Below are 14450 nucleotides of genomic sequence, written 5' to 3' on the forward strand. Positions count from 1 at the left end.
CCATGTGAGCATTGATGTCCCCCAGCAGAAAGCTTGGAGTCCCCAGGGTGAGTGAGCTTGGGCACTTCAAAAAAGGACTCCAACGGGGGTGGGGACTCAGAACTGCTGTTTGCTGCACAGGCACAAACAACAGTCAGGACTTGTCCTCCCACCAAACAACGGAGAGAGGCTAACCTCTGTTCCACTGAGGTGAACCCCAACATACACATTACACTCCAGTTTGGGCTCTTTCTGTGCCAGGGAGGTGATGTTTCCCATTCCTAGAGCCAGCGCTCTGTAGACATAGATGTGCTTGTCAATGTCGCTGCCATTTGTCACCATCCAGGTCACACTGCACCTGACCCTCTGGCCCCTCCCCCAGGGGACCCATGTTACCCTTTCGGGCTATGCATGGCCGGGCTCCATAGGGAAAGCATGGCCACCAGTCACTCACCTTCGAGCTTCACCTCCTTCCTTGGATTCAAATGGGGGCCCTGATGACCTATGTCCAGGCAAGGGAAACTTCATCCATTTGTATTAGTCATCATTGCGGTCTTTTTGCCATGTTTTTTCTGGTCCCTCACCAAGGACCTGTTCGTCAAGGCTGACCCTAGAAGCGGCGTGAAGCCCCCGACAACTTAGCTCTAAGGATCATTGGAATATACAAACCTCTTCCACCATGATAAGGTGAAGGCTTCCAGGAGAGATGTAATTTATATCACTTGACTTTTTTTTTCTAAATTGGTACCAGGTTTTTTGTTGGATATGTTCAACTTAGAGGATATTTAACTGTTCTATGTTATATGTTATGTATTTTCAGGTACCTACGTCAAGCGGGATTCTGTATTGCTGAAGAAATAAAGCCCTTGAGTTCTGAGACAAAGACTTTCATGTAATTATCTATACAGAATCAAGATGCCTGATATCAAATGTCCCGCACCACAGTGTGAAGTCACATGGCCCTCAACCACAGTTCCTGAAGTTCTTCTCAAACTCCTCGACATTCATGAGAGGACCACTCATTCAGTTCATGGCCCTACAACAGCGCTCACAGCCATTGGGGGAAAACTTAAGAAGGTGAAACGCCCATTCATCTCTGCATCTGGAACAAGTGAAGAATAGACATATTTCACCCAATGATGGTCAGAATACAAATAAACCACACACTTCACTGGCCAGGACATCATCTTCCAACTCCTCGAATGCTGCGATGAGGTCCTCTGCCAAGATCTATCCAGGAGCTTCAACAACAACATATCATATGATGAGACCACTCTTCTTGGCCACATCAAGTCCCTGGCAATATGTCAAGAGAATGTGATGGTAGCCCGACTATGACTTCAGCAAATTCGGCAGGACAGAGATGAACCAGCGAGAACCTTGTTTGCACACATTAAAGGCCAAGCAAATGTATATGAGTACAACATTTTGTGCGAGTATGGAGCCCAGCTATCATATAGCGATCAAATAATCAGATACACCCTCATAGTCAGCCTTGCAGATGATGATATCCACCTTGACGTGCTTGGCCAGGCCAATCAAGGAATGTCCCTCGATTAAACCATCCACTTCATTGAAGCCAAAGAAAGCGGGAAGTGTTCGGCCAACACATTGCATTGCCTTCAACCATACTTGCACCAACTGCAATATTCCACACATTTTGAAAGTGTCTGCCATAAACCAAGACAGAGTCTGCACACCAATCAAAATATCTCTGCAATGGTGGTCCTCGATAGGTCTGCTCAATTGAACAACTGGCCAACACAATCATACGAGACCACCATGTGTATGGTTGATTCCCTGTGTGATGTGGTAAAAGCGTGGATCCGCACCTAACCGACTATCAATGTCGAGATTCAGGCCCTCCCGTCAGATGCCAAGGACTTGGGAATTGAATCTACTCTGCGCAGTCCCACTAGATCTGCTACCATACTGGCGGTCGCAGACACAGGCTGCCAATCGTGTCTTGCTGGCACTTCGTCCCTGCGTCAGGTAGGTTTGAACACCTCATCCCACCTCAATGAAGATGAAGGCCGCAAATTGGGACCCAATTGGAATCCTACGCAACACTGGCTTTACACAATCTATGCAGCCAAAAACAACTTGTCAGATTGTGTACATTTCCTGATCAACAGACAAATTCTTCCTATCCATGGAGGCCTGTAGGGATTTAGGGATTATACCTCATTCATTTCCTTCCTTTGAGTCAGTCATAACAGACTCTTCTGCCCTACACAGTGACACTGACAATAGCCCTGGTGAAGACTGTTGCAACTGTCGTCTCCGCCAAAACCTACCTCTCTCCCTACATCCCTATTCTTTCCAGCCACTGAAGAGAACAGAGAAAAACTACAGTAATGGCTGTTAGACGACTATAAAAGTGGCATATTCAACGACTGTGAACATCAAAAGCTGCCCATGAGCAGAGCATCACACTCGACCCTAAGGACATGCACCTGACAAACTTCGTCACACCCTGGGGCCGGTACAGGTATCGAGTGTCCCCTCAGGGGTACATAGCATTTGGAGACGCATAAACTAGGGAAAGTAAGTTTCTTTCGGCTTTTCCCATTAGGGGTCACCACAGCATGAAATCTCAGATCTTCTTTTTCTCCTTTTTCTTTTGGCTTGTCCCATTAGGGGTCACCACAGCGTGTCATCTTTTTCCATCTAAGCCTATCTCATGCATCCTCCTCTCTAACCCCCACTGTCCTCATGTCCTCCCTCACAACATCCATCAAACTTTTCTTTGGTCTTCCTCTCGCTCTTTTGCCTGGTAGCTCCATCCTCAGCACCCTGCTACCAACATACTCACTCTGTTGCCTCTGAACATGTCCAAACCATCGAAGTCTGCTCTCTCTAACCTTGTCTCCAAAACATCCAACTTTGGCTGTCCCTCTATTGAGCTAATTTCTAATCCTGAGGCGTGAGGCATTGTCGGCTCCGTTCTTCAGAGCTGTCGCCGTCCGCAAGCTCGATGCGCAGCCTTCGCCGAAGCTGTGATCGGCGAACCCGGGTCCTCAGCCGGTGTGGCTCATTTTTGGCGCCAAGGTGGCTTATCACAGAGCCGAGCTGGGGTGCTTTAGCGCGTTGTTCATAGCCGCCGCCATCCGCGATGAACAACACCATCGAGCAGGGGCCCTTTACAGGGTTGTTGTCGCACAATGCTGAGTTCGTCTGCAGCGTTTTTCAGAGCTGCCGCAGTCCGCGAGTCTGACGCGCAGCCTTCACTCGGCGGAGCGACGCAGCAGCCCAACGCCGTCCGACGAGCACATCGACACATTTAGCATGCCCGTCATATGTACCCGGATCTTTAGTTACATTATGAGAGACTGATTACGTGGTCCGCCCCAAACTATTATTTTTTTTGGTAGCTGTATACACACGTACCTGTCATTTGGAACCCACGAAGCTCTCGTCCTCTGCACCCGTGCAATCAATTTTTCACAATGAACAGGGTCTCTTTCAAACTTATGAAGGGTAATTCCATCCTCCCGAGGGTTCAGGCAATGTCCAGTAATGCAACACATTTTGGCTAACCACGAAGGAACAACGAGCTACCTTCCCGGAGGTAAAACTAATAGAAACAAACGAGTCCACTTAAGGGCAGTCTTGTCCTGTACGTCAAATCCTGGTTCTTATCAAAAACAAATCCCTCGAGAGGATTTTCATGGCGGGAGTTACAAAAAGCTGTATACGTCATAATCATGTTTTGTGGTGAAAAATGCATGGGTCCATGTTGGCTGCCGTTTTTTCATTAATAACATCCTAAAAATCATGCATTTCATAATAGTGGCCCTTTAAATTGTCTTGAACACAAAATAACTACTTTGTCATATTTTGATGGTTTGAGTAAGGGGATTTATTCTAAATTCACACGTAACAAAAAGTGGGGGCTCGGCCGGGATCAAATTCATTTGGGATTGAAGACATCTTTTTAAAAGCTTATGATAATTTTTTTGGGGATATTTGCAACTTAAACTGTGAAGCCAGCAAAATGGAGTCTGAACTTGAGCCCTTTATTAGGTCCTCTACCGCTGAATCAGTCTGTGCTTTGCGCAAGTCTGATCTTTTGCAACTTGCTAGGTATTTCCGACTTGATGCCAAACCTGTTATGAGAAAATTCAAAATGTTTAAAATTGTTCTGAGTCATTACATTGACGAGATTTTTTTTGTTCCTGATGTTTTGGCCTTGGTTAAGTAACCTTGAGACGTTTTGGAATGGAAGAAACTGGAATTACAACTTCAGATTGAAAAAGAGAGATGAAGGAAAGAAGAGATTCTTCTTCTTCTTTTCCTTTCGGCTTGTCCCGTTAGGGGTTGCCACAGCGTGTCATCTTTTTCCATCTTAGCCTATCTTCTGCATCTTCCTCTCTAAACCCAACTGCCCTCATGTCTTCCCTCACCACATCCATAAACCTTCTTTTTGGTCTTCCTCTCGCTCTTTTGCCTGGCAGCTCCATCCTCAGCACCCTTCCACCAATATACTCACTCTGTCGCCTCTGAACATGTCCAAACCATCGAAGTCTGCTCTCTCAAATCTTATCTCCAAAACATCCAACTTTGGCTGTCCCTCTAATGAGCTCATTTCTAATTTTATCCAACCTGCTCACTCCAAGCGAGAACCTCAACATCTTCATTTCTGCTACCTCCAGTTCTGCTTCCTGTTGTTTCTTCAGTGCCACTGTCTCTAATCTGTACATCATGGCCGGCCTCACCACTCTTTTGTAAACTTTTCCCTTCATCGTGGCGAAGACTTTTCTGTCACATTGAACACCTCCTCCGAGCAGAGACTCTTCTGTCACATAACACACCAGACACCTTCCGCCAGCTGTTCCAACCTGCTTGGACCCGTTTCTTCACTTCCTTCCCACACTCACCAGTGGTCTGGATTGTTGACCCTAAATATTTGAAGTCCTCCACCCTCGCTATCTCTTCTCCCTGGAGCTTCACTCTTCCCCCACCCCTCTCATTCACGCACATATATTCTGTTTTACTTCGGCTAATCTTCATTCCTCTCCTTTCCAGTGCATGTCTCCATCTTTCTAATTGTTCCTCTGCATGCTCCCTGCTTTCACTGCATATCACAATATCATCTGCGAACATCATGGTCCAAGGGGATTCCAGTCTAACCTCATCTGTCAGCCTATCCATTTCCACTGCAAACAGGAAGGGGGTCAGAGCTGATCCCTGGTGCAGTCCCACCTCCACCTTAAATTCTTCTGTCACACCTAAGCCACACCTCACCATTGTTCTGCTGCCATCATACATGTCCTGTACTATTTTAACATACTTCTCTGCCACACCAGACTTACGCATGCAGTACCACAGTTCCTCTCTTGGTACTCTGTCATAGGCTTTCTCTAGATCCACAAAGACACAATGTAGCTCCTTCTGACCTTCTCTGTACTTTTCCACTAGCATACTCAAGGCAAATAATGAATCTGTGGGACTCTTTCTAGGCATGAAACCATACTGTTGCTCGCAGATACTTACTTCTGTCCTGAGTCTAGCCTCCACTACTCTTAATAACTTCATTGTGTGGCTCATCAACTTTATTACTCTATAATTCCCACAGCTCTGAACATCGCCTTTGTTCTTAAAAATGGGAACTAGAACACTTTCCCTCCATTCTTCAGGCATTTTTTCGCCCGCTAGTATTCTGTATTCAGCCATCTCTCCAAATTGCTTCCATACCTCCACTGGTATGTCATCAGGACCAACTGCCTTTCCATTTTTCATCCTTTGTAGTGCCTTTCTGACTTCCACTTTACTAATCATTGCCACTTCCTGGTCCTTCACACTTGTCTCTTCAACTCTTCCTTCTCTCTCATTTTCTTCATTCATCAACTTCTCAAAGTATTCTTTTTATCTATTTAGTACACTACTGGCACCAGTCAACACATTTCCATCTCTATCCTTAATCACCCTTACCTGCTGCACATCCTTCCCATCTCTATCCCTCTGTCTGGCCAACCTGTAGAGATCCTTTTCTCCTTCTTTCGTGTCCAACCTGGTGTACATGTCTTCATTTAGACACTCTCATCTGTGAAGGGAAATTAGAAGCAAAAGAATGCAGTTGTGTCCAAAACAGTTTATGAGAAAACTTGGGAAACACAGCGCCTTCCTCTAGCGGTTGGAGTGAGGAGGAAGGGCCAGGCATCAGACGACCTGTAAGAAGTTCGTAAGGAGAGAAACCAGGAGAGGGAGATACAGTTTGTCTCATTGAGATTAGAGCAAGGGGGAGAGCCTGAACCCAATTCATGCCTTTTCCCTACATCGCATCTTAATGTACTCCTTTCGCGTCTCCTCAGTCTTCTCAGTGTCCCACTTCTTCTTCGCTAATCTCTTTCCTTGTATGACTCCCTGTATTTTGGGGTTCCACCACCAAGTCTCCTTCTCCCATTTCCTACCAGAAGACACACCAAATACTCTCCTGCCTGTCTCTCTGATTACCTTGGCTGTCGTAGTCCAGTCTTCCCGGAGCTTCTGCTGTCCATCGAGAGCCTGTCTCACCTCTTTCCGAAAGGTCGCACAACATTCTTCCTTTCTCAACTTCCACCACATGGTTCACTGCTCTACCTTTGTCTTCTTAATCTTCCTACCTACCACAGAGTCATCCTACACACCACCATCCGATGCTGTCGAGTTACACTCTCCACTACCACTACTTTACAGTCAGTAATCTCTGCACAAAATATAATCCATCTGCGTGCTTCTTCCTCCGCTCTTGTAGGTTACTATATGTTCCTCCCTCTTCTGGAAATAATTGTTCACTACAGCCATCTCCATCCTTTTTCCAAAGTCCACCACCATCTGTCCCTCAAAGTTCCTTTCCTGGATGCCGTACTTACCCATCACTTCTTCATCACCCCTGTTTCCTTTACCAATATGTCGATTACAATCTGCACCAATCACAACTCTCTCGCTGTCTGGGATGCTCAGAACTACTTTATCTAGTTCCTTCCAGAATTTCTCTTTCTACTCGAGGTCACATCCTACCTGTGGGGCATAGCCGCTAACCACATTATACATAACACCCTCAATTTCAAATTTTAGTCTCATCACTCGATCTGATACTCTTTCCACCTCCAAGACATTCTTAGCCAGCTCTTCTTTTAAAATAACCACTACTCCATTTCTCTTCCCATCTACTCCGTGGTAGAATAATTTAAACCCTGCTCCTGAACTTCTAGCCTTACTCCCTTTCCACCTGCTCTCTTGGATACACAGTACATCAACCTTTCTCCTAATCATCATGTCAACCAGCTCCTGGACTTTTCCTGTGCATTCCTCTTTTTCTTCTGACGACGGATCCGGAAAGAAGAGATTGAATTGATAAACTTGAAAGATCCTCTGATACAGTTAGTTCTTCATATTTTGATATTACACGGTATGCCAAAATGGCCCCTCCGTTCGATGAGAAAGAAGTTGATAAGTACTTCCTCGACTTTGCAAACAGTCTTAAAGGGAAAATACTCCGGATACCTATTCGGCTCTTTCTGTCAAGCAGTTGTGATTATGATTTTGTTAAAAAGACCCTGCTAAAAGCTTATGACTAAGTGCCCGAAGTGTACCATCAGAAATGTAGAAATGCACATTAAAGGAACAATGAGTTTTGTAGATTTTGCTAGGGAAAAGGAAACTTTCTTTGAGAGGTGGTGTAGTTCAAAGGGGGTTTCAGATTTGGAGGATTTTAAGAAGTTAGTTTTGATGGAAGATTATCAGGAGTGTGTTTATTCTGATATCAGGTCTTATTTGGATGGAAAGAACGCTCAAGCCTTACATAATACAGCAGTGTTGGTAGATAATTATTTGTTGACTCACAAGAGTTCTTTTCAGTCTCCCGGCAATTCCAAGTTTTTTCACCAAAAGGACTTTCGTGGGTAAAAACAACCTATCATACAGGTTCAAGTGGTATTAAGGCAGGTTCAAATTCTTCTGAGAAACAGTCAACTTCTTCTTCCAAACTCAAGTCTTCTAATGACTCTTGTGACTCTGGTCCTGTCTATGCTTATTGTAAGAAGCCTGTTCAGTTAATTTCTGCTTGCAAAAAGCGCATGTACAAAAATCTACTAGTTCCCCAAACGCTCTTGTATCTATCGCACCTCAGCCTTTTTTTTCGACGTGGTTCTAAGGAGGGTTTTGTTTCTGACAACAAACTTTCAGATTCGGAAGTTCTGGAGAACTATTTGCCTTTTATTCACACTGGTTCGGTTTCACTTATAGGAGATTGTCAGGTTTACAAATTAGACATTCATTAAACAGGACACAAAGGAAGCAAAGACACCAGTTCAAGTTTGACAGCCCGCGAGGAGAGAAGAGAGGAACTGTTTCGTATGATTCACCACTGCACTCTCTGATTATCTTCTCCTCAGCACCTCTATTTACTTGGTTTCAAAATAACCCTGATTTATATGGATGTTACAAAAAGGAGATGGCGGAGAAAAAAAATAGTTGGAAACAAAGTGTACCTGTTTGTTCATATGTGTGTGTGTGCATTTGTGTAGAAGATTGCTGAGTACAGATGTTGTCGTTGTCATCATTTATTTAAAAGACAACAGGTGTGCCTGGTTCTAACAGTTCTGATGATTAGATATTCTTATTCTTGTGGTGTCTCTTGTTAAGCAGCAAACGCATTATCTAAAACAGAGCAAAACATTTCTTTATTGGAGGCAGATGTATGATAAATATATTCACAATCATTCCTACATTTCCCCCCTGTTTATCACACATTTGCTGCCACATTAACTAAAGCATAGGAAAGCATTCTTCATTGCAGGCAGAAACAGTTTCTTAATTGGAGCAGAGAAAAGCATTCTTCATTGCAGGCAGGAACAGGTATTTAATTGAAACAGAGCGAAGTTACACTCGGAGGAAAATATAGCACTAATCACTTGCAATCTTCTGGATCAGTGAACAGGTCTGGAAGGGAAGTCATTACATCATCATCGTGGTCAAAAATATCATTCTCATTACTCTTTTGTGCCAATAGTGCATATATTTCTGACAATTTTGAATTTGTCGGGGCAATAGCAGTGGTTATAAGTTGGTTAAGTGATGACCTTAAGCAGGGCATGCAGCAACATCCACACAATGTAAGAATAGGTGCAAACACAGCTATAGAAACTAGGACAGAGAATATAAAGTTTTGAGATTTGCCAAACTTTTTTTCACACCACTCAGACCAAGTTGATGTGTTCACACCAGAGTGCTCCCTCATCTTGTGGTTCAGGATGCAGAGGCCTTGAATGAAATTGTGAGTGACCCATCAGGTGTTGTGTTATTTGGAATAAACATACAACACTGGTCATCGAACAGTGACATAGGTGTCAACTGCTTGGAGTGCCAACCTGTAAAAACTACCAAAAAAAATCCTTATAGAGAGCAAAAAATCCTTATAACAAGCAAAGAAAATCAGAAGGGAAAAAAACAATTTCAATGATTTTTATTGTAGCTCTCCATAACGATAATATCTGAAGTTAATGTCTCATTCTACTTAGTAGAATGATCAAATAGATGGCTATTTATCAGCCAGGCTACATTTTTTTGGACATATTTTTAAGAGACATTAACCAAAGAGAATCAGTGATGGGAAAAGAATAATGTTTTGAAAGATTACATATCTACTGAATGCTGATGATCAATTCCTTGTTTTTAGTGAATAAGGAAGGAGCTGCTCTGTATGATAAGCCTAACAATAACCTATAGATGAACTCACTGACTTTAGGCACTGTTCCTATGAAGCCATTCTCAAGCTTAGTAAATGGAACATCTATCTTGACATACATATGACACACTTGTGGTGAAAACACAGCATTCAATTATATTATTGTCAGCTGTTCTAAAAACATGACCATGAGCTAGAATGCTAGCAAGAGAGCTACAATGTCAAATACAATAATTGCATGTATTTGTAATGAGGTCCAGGCGACAAACTAGCCAGCATGCATGCTACATTAGCTACGAGCTAAGTCAAATTAATTTGAGCCACAAATAATCAAAGTCAAGACAAAAAATGACACTCACTTTTTGTTGTATTATCCCCAGATAGTTCCTATATCGATAGGTCATCGTCACCAATAGCGTATCATTAACGATTTGATTGATTGCGACAGATAGCCGAGAGCCTTCCAACAGCTCATCGGCCGCAGCCTCCATGTTTCCTGTGGTGAGGTGTCCGGCTCAGCGGTGCTTGATCCGGGCCAAGGATTTACTGGAAAGTTACCGGAAGTGAAAGTATTTTGCTAATCTAAAGCAACATTTGCCGCTGCGCTAAACATCATGAATGCTGCGACAAAAATCTTTGATGCAGGCTACCTTTGGAATTCCCCAGCTTTGGGTTTTCCCCACAATAGAGTAGACTAGTGCCATTCTGGCCAAAAGCAAACGGAAATTTTCAGAATCCGTATGATTTGTGATATAGGGCCGTACACATAACATTCACCACAAAATCCGTATGAACTACGAATTAACCGTACGAGTTGACAGGTATGCAGTGAGCAGACGCCAGCCTTCTCGGCCAGGAGCATGTCGACTGCTGTGCGGTTCTGGAATGCCATGAGTGAGGTTGCAGCTAGTTGTTCTCTTATGCCAATAAAGCTTGCTTCTGTATAGTTTCTGTACAACGTAATGTACGTAGTTGATTCTGTCAATGTTTCTATATGGGGGTATCCTAACAAGATGGATTCCCATCCTGCAGCAATCTGGTTAGCCAACTTATATTCATCTTGTATGCCTCGTGGGATGCTAATTGCATCAATGTATGTTAAATCTCCATCAAGATGACCTTTGTTTTTGGGAGAAACCAAGCGAGGTCCAAAGATGGATGCAGCCAATTATACAGTGAATAAAATAAGTATTTGAACACCCTGCTACACTGCAAGTTCTTCCACTTACAAATCATGGAGGGGTCTGAAATTTTCACCGTAGGTGCATGTCCACTGTGAGAGAGATCTAATCTAAAAAGAAAAATCCAAAATTTACAATGTATGATTGTTTTCACGATTTATTTGTGTCATACAGATACAAATAAGTATTTTAACACCTAAGAAAACCAATGTTAATGTTTAGTACAGTAGCCTTTGTTTGCAAATACAGAAGTCAAACGTTTCCTGTAGTTTTTCACCAGGTTTGCACACACTGCAGGAGGGAATTTGGCCCACTCCTCCACACAGATCTCCTCCAGATCAGACAGGTTTATGGCTGTTGCTGAGAAACACAGAGGTTCAGTTCCCTCCAAAGATTTTCTATTGGGTTTAGGTCTAGAGACTGGCTAGGCCATGCCAGAACCTTGATATGCTTCTTACGGAGCCACTAGTTGGTTTTCCTGGCTGTGTGCTTTGAGTCATTGTCATGTTGAAAGACCCAGCCACGACCCATCTTTAATGCTCTGACTGAGGGAAAGAGGTTGTTCCCCAAAATCTCACAATACATGGCCGCGGTCATCCTCTCCTTAATACAGTGCAGCCATACGGTCCCATGTGCAGAAAAACACCCCCAAAGCATGATGCTACTACCCCCATGCTTCACAGTAGGGATGGTCTTCTTGAGATAGAACTCGGCATTCACCTTCCAAGCACAGTTAGTGGAATTATGACCAAAAAGTTCAATTTTGGTCTCATCTGACCACAAAACATTCTCCCACACGTTCCTGATGCATTTATCAGTGTGTCATACAACTTTTGACCACCACACCACCACACATTGTTGCATGGAAGCAGGGCCAGTTTTCCAAGAGATAACATGACACCATGTTTTGTTGAGAATTCCTACCTGAACACCTGTCCCTGTAAAGCTAACATCCTTGAGCATAAGCCCATTGATGGAATTCCCAGGAAGATGTGGGAGAAGGCTTAAAAGCCGGGGAAATAATTGAAACTTTAGTCAAATTTACCCATGTGTAAGGCCTATTTTTGTCTTAAGCAAGGCCGTTAGGTGTTTTTGATGCAGAGAATATGATGATGTTCCCCAGGAGGGGGTCCTTATGATACCTTCATCTGCTACCAGGGTATTCCACCTGGAGTCTCGTACATTATTGGTCAGATACCATTTATTTGATGTATACTTATTCCTTGTAGAGTCCCTTTGTTTGAGTGTTCAATTAGACTCGACCAAGAAATTGAAATAGTGCTTAACCGATTCATTGGGAGGCACACATGGAGTCCTCCCCTCATGCCTTGGTGACTGCCGCATAGTTATCAATGTTATTTGAAATGATGCCTCCTTATCTTCAAGTGTGTGCGGTAGGCATAGTTGACTGAGTATAATTATTGGTTCTGTTATATGCTTTTGTCAGCTTTACAGGTGCCCAAAGGTACCATATGAAGAAAAATATCATTACGGCTGTCAACATTGCAGCCCAACATATGATTTAGCCATTTTGAAGTCATGTCGACCGAGTCAATGACTCAGGTGTCTTTTAAATTTTCACCAGCCTTTGGGTATTTTCAGATACTATAAATCTACACCCACCTTATGCTGGACTTTGCTCACCTTTTCCTTTGCGTGACTCAGCTGAGATGACCTTTTTACAGTGTGTAAGGTGTATCAACATGTGTAATTTGTTCCACTTTTTTTTTAATTTGATGGTGTAGTCGTATACACGTGCAGGCAGCGAGGGATTGATTCCCGCTCAGTGATGGTGTCAATATCTGCCATGCGACTGGGTGGTGACCAGTTCAGGGTGTAGTCTGCCTTCGTCCGAAGTTAGCTGGGATAGGTTACAGCTCTCTCTCTGAATAATAACAATAATAAGAGGGGTTGTGTCAGGAAGGGTATCCGGCGTAAAAAATCAAAAAGACCGTTACCGTCGCACCACCGTGACAATGGCACATAAATGGTTTTACACATTAATGCTGATAAATTCCCCAATTTGTTTCCAGTTCCTATAAATTTCATGCATGTGAAATTTCCTGGTGACACGTCAATAGAATTTTTTTTTTTATTTTTCAAAAGAAGTTAATGGATACACAGAATCCCCCCTTTTTTCTTTTTTCTTTTTGCATTTGTTATCAGGTAATAGCACTGGTATTATCTGTGGACTCATGCAAACAACACAATCTTTTGTACAGGTTTTGCTGCTTGTTTTCCTCTAAAAAGCCAATTAATATTTTGTCCGAAAATACGTGTTACGATATGAAACTAATTTTCTATCTCTAATTTAATGTTAAAATAAGCAATAACTCCTTTTTACCTCAAAACTGTTTCAAAGGCAGGTTATTGTAGTTTGTGACCTGCAGAAATCTACACAGGGATTTGAGGATTTTTGGAAACACATAAGACCTACGTCCATTTGCAGGTACACATATTGTAACACCGACAACTCTCATGGCCTGATAATTGTCACACAAATGTGGTTTTACATTTATGGATCTACCACGTCATTTTAATGAACTCGAATTCAGTTTTTTTGTATGTAGTTATCCAATTTGTTTTTCTGGGACCTTGGGTGGTTCCCACAAGTACCACTTGAACAGAAAAATTTAAGTTATGGATAAATTAATAATAATGTGTTGCCATTATACCAGCAGAATCACTCTCTGCCTTGGTTGGGATGTTTTCTTCACTGGGTTGAGATGGAAGGGTTCTAAATACTACTACCCCCTGCGTAACTGAACTACAGTGACCTTGGCAGTGGGAGCTGCACCACAACTCAGGGTGGGGCAGTGAGTGTGGCTCTCCACCAAGGATTTCCCGCTGTGGATGGAATCCTGCAAACATGCTCCTAGGTTCATTGGTCCGTTCCCGATCACCAAAATCATTAACCCGGTCGCCGTATCACTTAGGCTATCCAGGTTGATGAGGGTGCACCCTACATTCCACGTTGGCAGACTGCGCCCGGATCGTCCTTCGCCGCTGGCTCCTCCGGCCTTTGTATCTGTGCTGATATAAATCCCATTTTTAATGTAGCACCTTTATTTTTCCATATTTTTAGTTCTGCTGGTAAGCTTTGTTGTTGCATTTTGATTAACACATCATCTGAACATCTGATCATCTTCATTTGTTACATGGTTAGTTCAGCATCCCAATCCAAATCTGGTTCTTTTTCTCTCCAATAAGAAAACTACACAAATTGTCCCAAACTCTTACACTCTTGTCCAGTTTGTTTGTGCAATGATGTGCGTGGTGGTGTCCATTCGTTGTGTCATGCATTTAGTTTGTCAGTCAGTCTTGTTCCTGCCACCATGACTGATATACCATCCGAGTACAGATAATCAATGATTTTGGCTGGTGTGGGCTGTTATCACTTTACAGTATCTTATACTACATAGTCACATGCAATGAGTCACTTCCCACGCCATTTTGTGGTTTAATCATGTCTCGAGCTGTTTGCAGCAAGAGATCTCCTGTTCTTGTGGGAGGTTTGTTTAGGATATTTAAGGTATACCGTAATTTCTCAAAAATAGTGCTAGGTTTCTATTTTGTAAGATATTCAACTGTCCTCCCAGTCATTCCTTTTTTCTTTTTAC

Source organism: Syngnathoides biaculeatus, chromosome 4 (genome assembly GCF_019802595.1).
Source record: "Syngnathoides biaculeatus isolate LvHL_M chromosome 4, ASM1980259v1, whole genome shotgun sequence".
NCBI classification, from domain to species: domain Eukaryota; kingdom Metazoa; phylum Chordata; class Actinopteri; order Syngnathiformes; family Syngnathidae; genus Syngnathoides; species Syngnathoides biaculeatus.